Here is a 16,960-nt window from a genome sequence, read left to right as displayed (position 1 = left end):
GCAATTTCCCCTACTGCGCCTCTGAAATGAAATATGGAGCTGCATCTACGGATTTCACCGGTCGGTTCTAGACATTTCCGTGTGATAATCGTTATACACACTGGGTTAACGCGGTGAGGGATTAGTGCGCCTCATCCCTTCGGAGAAGAATCCCGCGTGTATACAGCCCTACTTTTAGGACAAAACATAACATGAAATGGCGCTCGATGTCATTAATCAGAGCCCCTCAGGAAACGCGCGCAATTTCCAGCTGAGTTATGGTGTTTGTACCTGTTATCCTTCTCACGTGGGATTTTGCCCATAGAGTCCATATGAAAATAATTAGATGACAAGCACGCTTTATGACTATAGCATGTTGTACATCGCAGCGTGCACTTGTGGTTTCCCGGGTAGGTATTCCTGCCGGAATACTTCGCCTGTCAGGATTTACGCATGATTTAAACAACCACTTACAAACAGGGCTTTTTCTCAAACAGGCTAACGAGAGTCTACAACATTGAACACAGCGTGAGGCACAGTAATAAAGTGGCTGATTAGAATTAGAATGGATATACAACAGTCTCTGGGTAAAGTGCACAGGCTCGCTAGCAGATTGTTATTTCTAGTTTTTAAGGTGTGTGCTATATTTTAGTCATGCCGTCACCTTTTTTTTTTCCTCGCTCTCTCTATTTATCCCCCGCATTTGCGCTCTCTCTCTCTCTCGTTCAACTCCCAGTTTCTCTCCTCCTTTTTTGCTTCACTGCCCATTTCCGTTACTGTTTTGTAGCACTCAAGCAAACCTACACAGAGACGCATCCCTTAAATTATGCACCTCGTGGTAATTTGCATACAAACTTTGGTTGCCTGCATTTGAAAAATGATTTGCAATCTCTAAGCTTAAAATAGAAATAACGAGGCGTATTGTTTTACCATTTATGCAAAATGTTGTGCCCATATGGTTCCACAGAGAAGAACTGGAAAATATGGGAACAGGTAAGAAGCTTGAGTTAATACGAATATTTTGGTGTAATTTAGAGAATCAGGTAAAATGCAAAGGCTTGGTCCCAAATTAATTTAAAATAATTGATTTAATGAGATGCAGTTATCTCCAGAGGTCACATCACCGGAAGTTATAGGGAATCCCCCTGGGAGACAGGATGCCTGCTATCTTATGTTACTGAATGTTATATTTTAGCTGTTTTTCCTTTTTAGTGAGCACAGTCATAAATGATGAAGCTTTTTGGGGTTAGACTAGAATTTGAGACCAGATATAGTTGTTGAAAGTATTGAGAAGTCAAAGGCTGCCTGATTTACAAAATAGGGCCCTTTTCGAAAACGGTCCTCCAGCTGTTGCTCTGAAGGAGGCACAAACTGATGTTACTCAAGGGAACATAACGTCGATACTGTAATATTGAATGAAACTAACGCATCCTAATCCCTTGAATTCAGGTTGTGGGAACCTGCGTTCTCCCAACAATCACCAGGGTGTACCCAACCAAAAAGATGGTGCAGTAACATGTGGGAGGGTGTGTTGGCCCGGACAAGGTTGAAAAGAGGTATTTAGGAACGGCAGTCGGAGGTGATACACTAGTCAGAAAATATAAAGGTGACAGCATTCTCAAAGCCCTTCAAATCCATTAATTGAAGTCTAGGTATTCTATAAAAAAAAAGAACACAATAAAAATAAATTGGCAATAAGCAGAGTGGTGAGTTGGGTACGTCAATGAAAGTACGGCCAATCACAGAAGATGCACAGGGTGTGTAGCATCTGATGCAGTGATATCTGTGTTTCTTGCGGCTCAAACGTTACAAAGCCAGTACGGCAGCTCAATTAGTTAATGCACTTGCTGCATGAAAGCGAGTCTCTGTGTGTCACTATGTTTGTTTCAGATATGTAAAGGTTGGTTTCCTTTATGGAAGGCATTTAGGGCCATATGTAGAAAGCGTTTTGCATGGCGCAAACTGTGAAATTCGCAGTTTGCGCCATGCAAAATGCGCATCGCGATGCACATTCCCATTTTGCGAGTCGGTACCGACTCACAAAATGAGAATGCGACTCGCAAATAGGAAGGGGTGTTCCTTTCCTATTTGCGATTCGTACCGCAATGCAGAATTGCTTTGTGACCGCGAATGCGGTCGCAAAGCAATTCGCAGTTAGCACCCATGTCAAGTGGGTGTTAACTCATTCGCAAAAGGGAAGGTGTTCCCATGGGACCCTTCCCCTTTGTGAATGTCGCCAAAAATACTTTTTCAGAGCAGGCGGTGGTCCAATGGACTGCAATACAAAAAAAAAAACTGCTTTATTAAAAAAGCAGTCACAAACATGGAGGTCTGCTGTCTCCAGCAGGCCACAAACCCTGTGAGTGCAGGGAATCGCAAGGAGGTCGCAAATTGCGACCCACCTCATTAATATTAATGAGGTGGGTCTTTGCGACCCCCTTGCGATTCGCAGAAGGTGTCTGAGACACCATTCTGAATATGATTTTGCGACTCGGAAATTGCGAGTCGCACCGACTCGCAATTTCCGAGTCACAAAATCGTATCTTGCTACATCTGGCCCCTAATGTAAAGCGAGTCTAAGTCCCAGAAGCTGCACAGGGCTTTATAGATACAATTGTGATGTTATCCGGGGCATCTCTATCTGAAAGTGCTGGGCATAGGATAGTATTGCATGCATTCTGTCTGTACGAAACCAGGTTACTACTGGAACCTGACGAGGAGATGGAATATTTCACAATGCTAGTGGGGCATTACTAGAATGCACCACACTGCACAATTATCTTTTTACATCACCAATTGTTTTGCAATTCACTTTTGATACAATATCAGGAACAAATAAACGCTTTGCCTGCAAACATACAACACGCTGTAGTATTAATTGGAACCCAAATCTGTAGGTTCCACAGAGAAAACAAAGCATTGGCAAAACAAAGAAGTTTGACCTTTGTTATAGAGCTATTGGCTTTGCAAGTGCTTGTTTCCTTTGGTCTCATTCAGTGTAACTTTACCATTCCAAGATGACCATCATCTTTGGAATCAATATGTCAGATGACCTGAAAGGTTAAACACAAACACATTTAAAGATAGCCTCATGTGCATGGGCCCAGTGGGAAGGTTTTGTTTCACTTACCATGAAAACATTCAAAGATGGCCACTTGGGAATGAGCACCCATACTAACTCCTGGACAGTCATGGAAGAATGCTTTTCGTTTAAGTTAATCTTAATGAGTCTGCTCAGCATTTCATCCTTTTAAGGTCTGGAAAACTAGTTGGATATCAATAAATATCAATTATTCAGTTCCTAGATGCCCTAAGCGTTGACCACTCGCTTTAGAAATATATTTGTTATGTTCAAATGCTGACCCAATGTGTGTGGTGTAGCTTCACCATTACCATTTTATGGTTTATGAAATACCCCTTGAAAAACCCCAAATCGCTAGCTTTAATGAGCTACTAAATGCAGGTAAATAGCATTGTGCGTGTCAGGGTTTGCATGCTGTAGCACATAAAGGCCTTCCTTATTGGCTTTGCTCGCACAACTTCATACACCATAAAACAGACAATGGGGACGCTCTACCACAATGTATAGCAAAAATATAATGTCATACAACTCAGAGGTACTCATATTATCAACTTCAAAAGGATTAAAGAGTTAGTGGGCCCAATAGTATTCAAAACTGTAAACGCGTCAAATACAGATTACTCAAGTGGAAGTCTTGGCCCACCAGATCTAGTTTTTATTATGCTTCACTGTGCTACCTTAGTTGAATTTGTGAAATGAAATTAATCATCAGCAGAAACATTAATTAGCCAAACAAAATAAAAAATACAAAATCCATATTGCACTTGACTGAAAATCGCTTAGATGCCATCCCATCAAATAATAAGCTAGGAATAGCCACAGGAAAAGAGGAAAATATATACGCATAAAAAGTAACCGTAAGTGCACTCTAAAGAGGCTTCAGCTCATGCGGAAGTAGAAATGTCATTTACTATCTTTATTGCTTTTTGTGAACTACAGTTATAAATCATGTTTTAACATAGCATAGCACTGCCATTGGCATCATTACAATCATATCGGTATTAATATTTTAATATAACAGGCTATGTTGAAAACCAGTCAATGGGGAATTAAGTCACTGGCCATGCTTATGTTTATATTCCCGGTAATATGTGCAAACAATAAATGCCAACTTGTGAGAAGGATTAGAGCCTTCAGAGTACATTCATTAGTGTTGGCTTCAAGTACTTGATGGCATTTAACAACCGCAGGTCATCAACAGGTCAACGTGAAAGGAATTTGTGTTTTCACTGTAAGCACAGGAAGGCGAGTGGTGCAGTTTCACAAAGTTTGCAACTACTGTGTACTTGCATGCTTTCTGAAATAGCCATAGCAATGGCTTTCGTAAAAACTTTATTTACTTTGCCATTGCTTAATAACAGATAAATAAATACATCACAATAAATACAGACATCCAAATTAAATGACCATGGACAAGGTGCATAACCATATAATTGGGAGAATCATTAATTATATTTCTTTGTAACATCCTGTCCAGATATCGCATTGTCAGCAATAAAGGTGCCATTATATTGCATTGCATTGTATTGTAATAGTATTTATAAAGCGCTTGCTAACTCGGATAAGGTGTCAAAGCACTTTTTGGCGAGTAGCACGCTACTCTGGAACTCAAAAGGAATTAGTGGTGGATTAGCAGGAGGGAAGAATCCAGAAGTGTTAATTGGGAGTTTATAGTAATAGGATTTAGGTTTGGGATGAGTAAAAGGGGGATGGAGGAGGGAAGAGTCTGTGGAAATGGTTAGGGAGATCATAGTAGCAGGAGAGGTTTTGGATGAGTTCAAGGTGAGATAAATGAGGGAGAAGTAATAGGGTTGTTTGGGAGATCATGGTAGTAAAGTGAGCTTTGGGTGAGTTAAATGTGGAAGAGGAGGGAAAAGCCTAGGCAGGGTAATTTAGGAGATGAAAGTAGTAGAATGGATTTGGGATGAGTCAAAGTAGGAATGGAGGATAGATTGATAGAGACATTGCATATGGTGATGGGTAGACAAAGTAATGATTACAAGAGAGTAAACATATAATATTTGTTATTTATGTTTTTATATATATATATATATATATATATATATATATATATATATATATATATATATATCAAACACTTTCTGTTAGCGTGCCGGTCCTGCTCCAGAACATCAGCGGTGCTCATCTAATGGCGAGCGCTACCTCGCCTACAACTTCACACTTGATTTCCTTGGTTAAGGAAAAGACAGCACTCCATGGGTATCTTAATTGATCCAGGTTTATTTGCACAAAAGAAAAGAACGCGTTTCGGCGTTGCCGCCTTCGTCAGCTTCTTATTCGCCATTTTGCTTTCCCTCATATATATCACATGATCACTCGATTAAACCCCTATCAACATTCTCAACAAGCTATTTTACAATCGGACTTCTTATCACCCTACTCTCTACTATTAAAACAGGTTACCTGGTTTGTGAAATAATTACATAGATCTTACTTTTATACAGATTTCCCAAGTGTGTAAACAAAAACATCCCAGCTATATATAACGATGTGAATAGGTATATAAACGCATTGCACCAGTATGTGTTATATATTGTTCGCGTTGCACTTATGAACCAGTTTTCACATCAAATTAACATGTACCTTTCCAGTTGCCCAGTTGGCTAGAATTAACATTCTCTTTACCTTGTTTGTAAAGATAATTACCTAGATCTTACTCTTATGCAGGTTTCCCATATGTGTACACAAAAACATCCCAGCTGTATATGACGCTGTGACTAGGTAAATAAATGCATTGCACCGGTGTGTGTTTTGAATTATGGATCTCTCTTCCCAATCATGGTACATCGAGTGGTTATACTGTTGATATTGCGCTCACGTTGCACTTATGAACCAGATTTCACACCACATTGACATTGTCTTATGCCTTTCCGGCTGCCCAGTTGGCTAGAATTAGCTTTCTCTTTCCTTCGGCATAAATCATTATTTATCGAATTGAAGAGCCCTCTTACCATATGCCTTGTAAGCATTTTGTAATTTCTGATGCAAATATCTGGTGTGGAACAACAACTTCTACCTCCTCAGGTATTGTTCAATGACGTTCATGTTGCTTCAATGCGTTAATGTAGGTGTATATATAACTCCTCACTGATGGTAGCGCTCGCCATCAAATGAGCACCGCTGACGTTCTGGAGCAGGACCGGCACGCTAACAGAAAGTGTTTGAGATTACGGCCTCCTGCCCCCGCTGGCGTGAGATTTAACAGCAACGATGCCGGCTCGGGCGAGTCTGCTACGGAGTCGAACGACGCCGGAGCTGTTACCCCGTTGAGTTGAGGTAAGCGTGCTTGTTATGCGGTTGGCATACATAGCGGAGTTGGACGCCGGTTTAAAAGCTCTAAATGTTTGAGCATTAACGTGAACTGTATACCGGCGCTTGTGGTATCGGAGAGTTGGATTGGGGTTTTCTGCACCAAAACAATACGATATCGACATTGGAATGGCGAATAAATCCCAGAGTACTTATGAGAATAGAAAAATAAGAGCACAATTGGCCTTTTCCTCTACGACAGAAGTTACCTTACGCAATGCGAAACATCCAGAGAGGCGAACAGACATGTATGAAACCTTTAAGGAACTGGAGCGATTAAAGAAAAAAGAGCTTAACAAATGGTGGGAATGCGAATCTCTGAAAAGATATTTGGAAGCAAACAGAGTCCCAAGGGGACTAGGGATTTCCATATTGCCTGCCTACGATGACCCTAATCCGGAAATGTTAAAAGAATGGGCCGAACACAATGCACAGAGCTCGGCAGGAATGATGAGAATTTTGATTAAATATGCTCAGAGTGATAGGGATAAAGTGTTAGAAAAAATTTAAAGTTTGACTAAGGACATTGATTGCTTCGCAGATAAAAAAACAGCTGAATCCCTAAACAGGGCAATGGAAGAACAGCTTGCCAAAATGGAAGAAGAAATTATTTATAAAAACACGCAGAAATTTAATAGGAATAAAATAGACTATGAAACAGGGCAGATATACACGTATGCCAATAAATTTGACTTCTGGAGGAACCAAAGAATGAGTGAGTCTCAAAAGAGAACTGCAAATGATGAAAGAAGAAAATCCAATGCAGAAATCAGTGAAAGCTCAGATACAGACGTTGATGAATCAACACGGTCACAGATACAAACAACATTACAGGACAAATTTAATATTTTGAGGAGAGACCGCAGATCCAATCACAGACCATGGCGGGGAACCAAATCAAGAGGAAGAGAAAGAGACAGAAGAGGCGAGGAGGGAAAAGAAACCTTGACAGAAGGACACGAGAAGCTAACTCGAAGCAACAAACAATACTAATAGATGACAAAACTGTTGTGAATTTATCAAAATTAACACTGGAGAGGAGGACATAAAGAATCTGTCACTCGGATTATCATGCTGCCAGCCTAATCATTTCGAGTACGAACAAAGCCGGATAGACCTTTTTTTGTTTATACGAAAACTAAAGTTGTTAAACATCCACACACTCAAAAACAACAAAACAGGATATGGTGAGAAGTCATTGGTAACTGATGATGTCACTTCAATTAAGTTGTTTAGAGACAATTTATTATTCGAAGACGCAACATTATTGAGAGAACTATGGGAAATGGATGAGAACACCAGCATAACCGATGATGAGCAGGTCATCACTAGATTGGAACTGGAAGGGATAGCAACGGACAAAACAGACGCCTTAGGGCTTAAACCTAAATCTAAAACTGTTCTAGGATCGAGTGGGGATCTAATTGATCAGTTTTCAGAGATTTTAATTAAAGGTCTAAAAGCATTGAGAACAAGAGAGACAAAGAAGACAAGGAAGATTAAAACTAGTTATGCCAAGACTCTTGAGAAGTTGACCAAGAACCCACAAATAGTGGTGAGAGGGTCAGACAAAGGTGGGAATATTGTGATCTGACCGATTGAAGAATACATGGAGGAAGCCTACAGACACTTAAATGACTCAACTTGTTATGAGAAGATAGATGTGAAATATGTGGAAAGTGTCAAACATCAGTTTGACATAGAATTACAGCAGTGGAAAGACAAATGTTTAATCACTGAGGATGAACACAGATTCATAACAGTGGATCATCCCAAATTACCTGTCTTCAACTTAATACCTAAAATACATAAGGATGCAGTGAAACCCCCCGGCAGACCCATAATTTCAAGCAGAGGCAGTCTCTTTGAACCTTTATTGCAGTACATAGATACATTTTTGTCCCCTTTGGTTGTAAATTTGCCATCTTACCTGAAGGACAGCACTGAGTTTTTAAGAAGGATCTTTGATGTTAGTTGGGAGGAGGATTTCCTTCTCATGACGTTAGATGTGACAGCATTATATACGAGTATACCCCATAATTTGGGAATAAGAGCCATTGAATATTTTTTGAGAATTAGACCCATTAAGTTTCTCCAACACAGTAAAATGTTAATGGATATGATTGGCTGGTGTTTACGACACAATATGTTTTTCTATAACAACAAGATATTCGAACAAAAGTGTGGGACAGCTATGGGAACCTTTTTCGCACCAAGTTATGTGAACTTATACATGGGGTGGTGGGAAGAACAAATATTAAATAATCCCCCCTAGACCAGTGGAACCAACACATAGTACTGTGGTTAAGATACATAGACGATATTTTTATCATCTGGAAAGGAGACATGACTAGTGTATTACAATTCTCACAAGAAGTTAACAATAATAACTGCAATTTGAAATTCACGAGTAAAGTACATCCAAGTGAAATCGAGTTTCTGGATGTAAGAGTGGTGGTAGAAAACAACAGGGTAGAAACTACAGTATTTAGAAAGCAAACCGCAGGTAATAGTATTTTACATGCCACCAGTCACCACCCACAACCACTAAAAGATAACATTCCCTTTGGCGAAATGTTGAGGGCCAAAAGAATATGCAGCACTGAGACCAAATTCAAAGAAGTTCAGATAGATATGAGAAAGAGGCTGCAGAATAGAGGGTATACCGTCAAGACTCTTGAAACAGCCAGTAACAAAGTGAGATCCAGAGTCAGAAAAGATCTGCTGTTCTCGACAGAGGAGAAAAAGAACAAAAGAAAGAGTGAGGAAAATGCCAAGAAGACAGTGAGGTTTATCACAACATTTAATGTGGCACATGAGTAAGTGCGCAATTTATTACAAAGGCACTGGCATGTATTGAGGAGTGATCCTGTAATAGGACAAAGGTTAACAAAGAGACCGCAGATAACCTACCGAAGAGGGAAGTCTATGAAAGACGTTTTAGTTAAAAGTGATATTAGACAGGTGAGCAAACAGTCTACATGGCTCAATAGGCAGGACGGTTTCTATAAGTGCACGAAATGCAAAGCATGCAAAAATGGAGAGAATATGAGAAATTTAACTATTGGTAACAGGATAGTACATACCATAAAAGGGAGATACACATGCAAAAGTGACCACATAATTTACATTTTAAAATGCACGTGTCCGAAATTATATGTGGGAAGTACAAAACTTCAGGCACATAGAAGAATCCTGCAACATTTGAGAGCAATTGCCAACAAGGATGTTACATATCCAGTGGCCAGACATATCCATGAGATGCATGGAGGGAGAATAGAGGAGTTGAACTATAGTATAATAGATGGAATAGCTAGAGAGAGTAGAGGGGGAGATCGAGAGAAGAACTTACGAAAGTTAGAGTCAAGGTATATATTGTCGCTCCACCCTAAGGAACCGAACGGGTTGAACATCAGTGAGGAGTTATATATACACCCACATTAATGCATTGAAGCAACATGAACGTCATTGAACAATACCTGAGGAGGTAGAAGTTGTTGTTCCACACCAGATATTTGCATCAGAAATTACAAAATGCTTCCAAGGCATATGGTAAGAGGGCTCTTCTATTCGATAAATAATGATTTATGCCGAAGGAAAGAGAAAGCTAATTCTAGCCAACTGGGCAGCCAGAAAGGCATAAGACAATGTCAATGTGGTGTGAAATCTGGTTCATAAGTGCAACGCGAACACAATACCAACAGTATAACCACTCAATGTACCATGATTAGGAAGAGAGATCCATAATTCAAAACACACACCGGTGCAATGCATTTATGTACCTAGTCACATCGTCATATACAGCTGGGATGTTTTTGTGTACACATATGGGAAACCTGCATAAGAGTAAGATCTAGGTAATTATCTTTACAAACAAGGTAAAGAGAAAGTTAATTCTAGCCAACTGGGCAACCGGAATGGTACATGTTAATTTGATGTGAAAACTGGTTCATAAGTGCAACGCGAACAATATATAACACATACTGTTGCAATGCGTTTATATACCTATTCACATCGTTATATATAGCTGGGATGTTTTTGTTTACACACTTGGGAAATCTGTATAAAAGTAAGATCTATGTAATTATTTTCACAAACTAGGTAACCTGTTTTAATAGTAGAGAGTAGGGTGATAAGAAGTCCGATTGTAAAATAGCTTGTTGACAATGTTGATAGGGATTTAATCGAGTGATCATGTGATATATATGAGGGAAAGCAAAATGGCGAATAAGAAGCTGACGAAGGCGGCAACGCCGAAATGCGTTCTTTTCTTTTGTGCAAATAAACCCGGATCAATTAAGATACCCACGGAGTGCTGTCTTTCCCTTAACCAAGGAAATCAAGTGTGAAAAAAAAAAAAGATATATATATATATATATATATACACATTTTGATCATTATTTGTATTTATTTATTTATTCTTTATTAATAATAATATATAAAAAACATTTTTTAGATTTATTTATAATTTGAATTTTATTTATAGATTTTATTTTATTTTTATTAATTTTTTTCTCTAAATGACTGCTCTAAAAAGGACCATGGCACCGGATAGATAAAGCGCCCTTACCTCATGCCCTGTGCTGTATGTTGTGGTAGGTGAAAGCAAAATGTTATTTGACACCACAACAGACCAATGACTGGAGAGGGATAACTGAAAGCCCCTCTGCATATGTTTATTTGTTAATATGTACTTAAGATTTTTTAATGCTGGACTTAATAAGAACATTTTAATATGACAATGACAAAGGTAGGTCTGTGCTGGTGAAGTCAGGAACTTCTCACTAGGCAAAAAAGTCTCATTTTATTATGGGCTCCAAAGTGTGGTAACAAGAGGGTGAGAAGTTGTGTTGACTAACCAGAAAAGTATTTGTGTCCAGCACTTAGAAGTAAATTAAGCATATTTACAGTTGATGAGGTGGGGTGTGGTGGCTGGGCTGAGGGATATTCTATTTTCTGCCTTCCAGGCTCCTGCAGATAGCTGATCTAGCCCTGTGTGCAGTCTCCAGACCCTACAATCTCTTCGAGTGGAACTGATGCTAGTAGATACTTTGGTGGCAAGTGATTCTGTTGCTAAGCCACCTCCCTGGGGAGCTGGCATTGTAGCCATTTGGAATAAGGAAGAACTAAGGTGGATACTGCATAGTGACAGCCTGCACTCTGGTCTGAATCGCATGGAGGACTGGACGTATCTAGTGTCACAATGATGCAGACCTGGAAGAAGTCCATTTTAATTTTCTTGTCAATATGAGGGATGTTGACTACAACAAAGATTCACCTCGCTTTGAGGACTGGCTGTGATATATTATTAGAACATTGGAATGCTGGGGGCTCCATTGAAAATAGTGGAGTGCTGCGGGCTTTTACTGGCCGGTAAAAGCCCGCAGCGCCAACATTCCAATGTTCGCTTTGTTCACAGCAACAGCTGTGAACAAAGCCTCACGGAGCCCGAGGGGATTTAAATCCCCTCGGGCTCCGTGAACATTTTTTTTTTAATAGAACATTCTGCCCTGTGTGGCAGAATGTTCTAATAGCCTTAGAACCCACCGTAGCGGGCTCTACCGGCTATTAAAGTCCCTCTCCCTTGTTAAATGCCCGGAGCGGGCCTTTAATAGCCGGTAGAGCCCGCTACGGCGGGTTCTAAGGCTATATTATATGTCTGTAACCTGCTTACAGTTCAGTATGTTTAACTGGCTGCCTCACTGTTTTCTTTACTTCGTGATTTCATTCCTTTAATTCTCTTTCACTGCTAGTTTGTAACATAACCTTCCTTTTTGCAATTGCTTGTGATTGTTCCATGGTTTAGCTTTTTATAATTTTTTTTAATCAACTAAGTACCTCTGTAACTCCTTGCTTTCACATTCTTTTTATCTTCTTTCAGGAATACTTTTTTCATTACTTCTAGATTCCTAACATCCTACCTGGCTCCTGCTGTTCAATCTTGGGATTGGCTTCTTTGTATGTTTCCCTACTTTGCTTACAGTTCACTAGTCCCTCAATACGGCCGCTGTACTCCAGCATGCATTACGTTTACCCTTTAGTCTTTTTGAGCCCATTTCAGTGATTAGTGGTTCGCATTATTCCAGTGACTATTATGGTATCCCCCATGCCCACCCGCATGCTGCGCCTTCACTAGTAGGAATCTCCCTAACAGCATTTGACCCATGTCCGTTTTTCAGGTTCAGGATCCTTTACCTATGTAAGTCCCTAGACACATGCAAAGTACTCACTTATTTCTCTCTGGGTATTCACACTGACACTTACTTGGGTTCACTTTTTCCATTTTTACAGTCAAGGTCACATAATCTCGGAACCTTGGATGGTAGTTTCGGTACAATTGTGCTCTCATAAAATATTATTTGATACTCCTCCGGTTTTGGTAAGCCTTGACCTCCAGTTTGCATTACTTACTCTTCAGTGTTTTTAAACTTCTCTAGTTGAATCACTCCCCTATTGCCCCCAGACCTTGTCCAATTGCTGGTTGGTGTACCTGTCTCCAAATTGACCATAGGCGTGTTTGTGTTTCCGTACCAGGATCCTTCTCATGGTATGCTGATAGTTCCAACCCAGCTAGCATGCTGATTTCACATTGGACACTTTTCCTAGCATTTTTTTCTACACCTGTGTTGCACAGAAATAAGTGTAAAATGGATTACTGACCTCTTTTTACATAACTGCTGATTTTGTACATCTGAGCATGCGTAATTGGCCTTTCAGCAACTGGCATATCTTATTTGCTTCCCATGGTCACTGCATGAATTGCATACCTTGCTGTGCCTGAATTGTTAGGCTATACATTGCACTTAACGAGCCAAAATTGGGAACCATGGTGTTTGTTTGTGTATTTGTACTATTATGTCTGGATTAACTCTATTTAAAAAAAATATATTTTTCTTTCTTTTTCTGTTCCTGGCTTTTTCAATTCATTTATCTCCAGCTCTTGCAGGCTTGTATGAGGTGCCTTGCTCTCAGGCATCATTCAATGTCCTGATGATGATCGTCCATTCTCCTCTATGCTCAAAACGTTGTCGATTAAGAATACGTACACTCAATAATAATTCATAACCTGTGATGTGTACATGAGCATTGGTACTGGTTCAACTGTAACTTTAACCATTTGGGGTTAATTTTGTCACATGTGTAAGCCTGTGTATTTTGGTTGTACAAGCAAATGATAGCCCATGGTGTTTGAAACATACATTGGTACTGGGGTAATTGTGATTTTATCTATTATTTGTCTATACTGACAATTATGTAAGCCTCAGCATTTTGGATGTGTATACAGATCCTGCCTTTCTTCAAAACTGAATGGACAACAATGTGTGCTCTTTAGTTACATTTTTAAGTTCCATTTTTCTAATTTATCACATTGATTGTTTTTCATCCACATGTCTCACGTGTGACTCCCACACATTCATTACTTATTTCTGTTCATTAACCCCATAGGTGCGGGCGTCGGCCAGTGGCTGACGCCCGCACTCTCTACCTGGTGTGGGTCACAATCAGTGGCCAACACCTGGGAGGGGTTTTACAAATCCTCTGGTGCAATACACCGGAGGATGTTTATTTTTTTTTCAACCCGTGAGACCCGGAAGAACTTCTGCATCTCTCCCGCCCTCCCTCCCGGCCATCTGTGATGTCACATTTTTCCCCACCGGAGCAGCGGAGGAGCAGGTAAGCGTCCTCTCGCCACTCTGCTGGGGAAAAAAGCGCTAAAATGGCCTCCCCAGATGCCAGGGAGGCATTGATGGAAAGGGGAGAGTCTCCCCTTTCCATCCATGCCTCCCTCGCACTATTTCCTGTCCATGGATCGCACTACAGCTGCAATCCATGGCCAGGAAATGGCCCTGGGCACCAGGGATCTTGTTTGGGGGGGTTGGCCCCCATGTTAGTGGGCTGGCACCCTCATGGGGGCATAATTACAAAAACATGTTAGGGTTCTTGTGGGGGGTGATCGCACCCCCCAGGGACTACATTTATTTTAATAAAAAAAAAATAAAAAAAAATGGTGAGGTCAGCTCTTCCTGCACGGGCTGATCCTTAGGGGGTACATTTATTATATTTTTTTAAAATGGTTTTCCCTGGGGGGATGATCGCGCCCAACCCTCCTGTGGGAATATTTTTAAAAAAATTAAAATGTTGGGGTCAGCCCTTGGGTTGACCCCCTGTGGGGGCATTTTTTTTATACATGTGTGCTTTGCCATGGGGTCACAATTGGCCCCAGGAAAAGCACCCATGTGTAAAAAAAAAAAAGTGATGTAGAGAGTCAGTCTCTCTGTCTCTCTCTCTCTCTATATATATATATATATATATATATATATACAACTATATATAACGAGAGACAAATCTCTCTATAGATATGTATGGGTATATATATGTATACATATATTTATATATATATATATAAATATCACTTTTTTACATGTGTTGTTTTCTGGGAGCCACGATCGGCCCCCTGGGAGACCACTCATACATGAAAGTGATAGATATCTCTCTATATATATATATATATATATATATATATATATATATATATATATATTTATAGGGAAAGAGAGAAAGAGAGAGAGAGAGAGAGAGAGAGAGATAGAGTCTCTCTATATAGAAATAGATCTGTCTTTTGTCTAGTGGCAGTTTTGACACCATACAATAGCACAGATAGTTTATATACCTGTTGCAAAGGAAATACATGTATTTAGCTGAGTGGATCAGTAAAGCCAGGCATTACCTGCGCTTTAAAACAAATTAAATGTATGTGGAGGGGGGCTATGGAGATATGAGGGGCACTTTTCCGCGGTGGTACTAAGGGAATTAGAAGAGGAGGTCATGGAAGGCAGAGCACCAAAAATGACTGTCGCACTAGATGCCACCAGCGCTAAAGGCTATGATGATGGGTATGTGGTAAGGTGAAGTACTCAGTCTTTTTGGGTTTTTTTTTTTTCAGTGTCTTCAGAGAATCTGCTGAATCAGAGAAGAAGCGAAGGTAAGGTGATGACATTTACTGTTGGACATATCACACATACCCACAAGCAATTTTGTGACTATTTGTCTTCTACATAGGCTAGTACTTTAGAGGGACAGTTTAGCCAGTAGCAGAGATAGCATCTTATTGGATGAGTGCTGCTCAAGCCCTAACTCATGTTATGAAGGATAGCTCTGAGACAGGATCAGAGACTGAGACAGCCTCTGAGGGAGAGGACAATGAGGCAGAATCTTAGAGTGATTTTTAAGTCGATGGATTCCCATCCGACACCTCTTCCAGTGATTCTGAGGGAGATGAGGAGGACATTTGAGCTGTCCCTTTGCAAGCACAGTCTGTGCAGTGGGACAACAGCGGGTTAGCCCAAACCAGAGAGCTGGTGCGTGCAGCGGTAAGCACAGAGAGAGTGCTCTCTTGGCAGCCCCCCGATTTAGTTCAGCCCCAAATTCCCCCTTTTACTGGTGGCGCTTGATGTAAAGTTGATACGGTCAACCTTTTGCCAGTCAACTACGTCCATCTATTTTTGGATGTTGACTTCCTTCAGAAAATTGTGCAGCAAACAAATTTGCGTGCATACCAATTTCTGAGGAAGCATGTGGGTGCTCTAAGGCCCTGTTCTAGGGCAAGTCAGTGGGCTCTAACTTTGCTAGCGGAGTTGAAGATATTTTTGGGCCTTACGCTCAAAATGGGTTAGTGCAGAAATCCACCTTGCAGTCCTACTGGACGACTCGCATGGTTTGAGTAACCCCCATCCTCGCACCATACATGAGCAGAGATCGTTTTTTGCTACTACAGCGCATGCTGCATTTCAATGACAATTCTGCTACACTGCCCCGGGACCATCCAGACCATGACAGGTTGTTCAAAATTTGTCCTGTCGTAGAACATTTATCTGCCAGGTTTCCAGACATTTATACTCCCTGAGAGAACATAGCAGTCAATGAATCCTTGATCCTGTACAAAGGATGGCTGCTGTTCAGGCAGTACATTTTGAGCAAAAGAGCTTGTACAAGCTGTGTGAGAGCTCTTCTGGCTATGTGTACAGCTTGAGAGTGTATACAGGGAAGGACTCTACCCTAAACCCCATAGGTTGCCTTCCCGCGTTAGGGGGTCACAGGTAGGATTGTATGGGAACTTCTCCAGCGACTTCTTCACATACATTATAACCTTTATGTGGACAATTTCTATACAGAAGAAGAGCTGTCCAGTGAGCTCTACAAACCTGGCACTGTTGCCTGTGGTACAGTTTGTTGTAACTGCAAAGGATTCCCGCAGGAGCTTGTTTGCAAGAAGCTCCAGAAATCCCAGAGTACTGCGTTGCGTTCCAACGAACTGCTCGCAGTCAAGTTCTTGGATAGGTTTAATGTATACATGCTCACAGTTCATGATGAGTTCACTTCCTCCATCACGGTTTGGGGTCAGATAGCCGAAGAACACAAGCCCATCTGTATACTTGATTACAATAAGTACATGGGCGGAGTGGACAAGAACGACTAGGTTCTTCAACCATACAATGCGTGATGTAAAACTCGCACTTGGTACAAGAAACTGTTTACCCACCTGATCCAGATGGCAACATACAATACATA

General features: G+C 40.6%; 1 long non-coding RNA gene across 1 annotated transcript in view; it reads left to right on the top strand.

The window, feature by feature from the left end:
• Positions 1 to 16,960, top strand: part of LOC138295574 (uncharacterized) — a 125,027-nt gene that overhangs the window by 79,727 nt on the left and 28,340 nt on the right. Inside the window, exon 2 of the long non-coding RNA XR_011203627.1 lies at positions 15,336 to 15,374. This is a non-coding gene — a long non-coding RNA (uncharacterized lncRNA). The remainder of the gene's footprint in view (positions 1 to 15,335; positions 15,375 to 16,960) is intronic.

This window comes from Pleurodeles waltl, chromosome 1_2 (genome assembly GCF_031143425.1).
Source record: "Pleurodeles waltl isolate 20211129_DDA chromosome 1_2, aPleWal1.hap1.20221129, whole genome shotgun sequence".
Taxonomy (NCBI): Eukaryota; Metazoa; Chordata; class Amphibia; order Caudata; family Salamandridae; genus Pleurodeles; species Pleurodeles waltl.
This window is presented reverse-complemented; position numbering and strand designations above follow the sequence as displayed.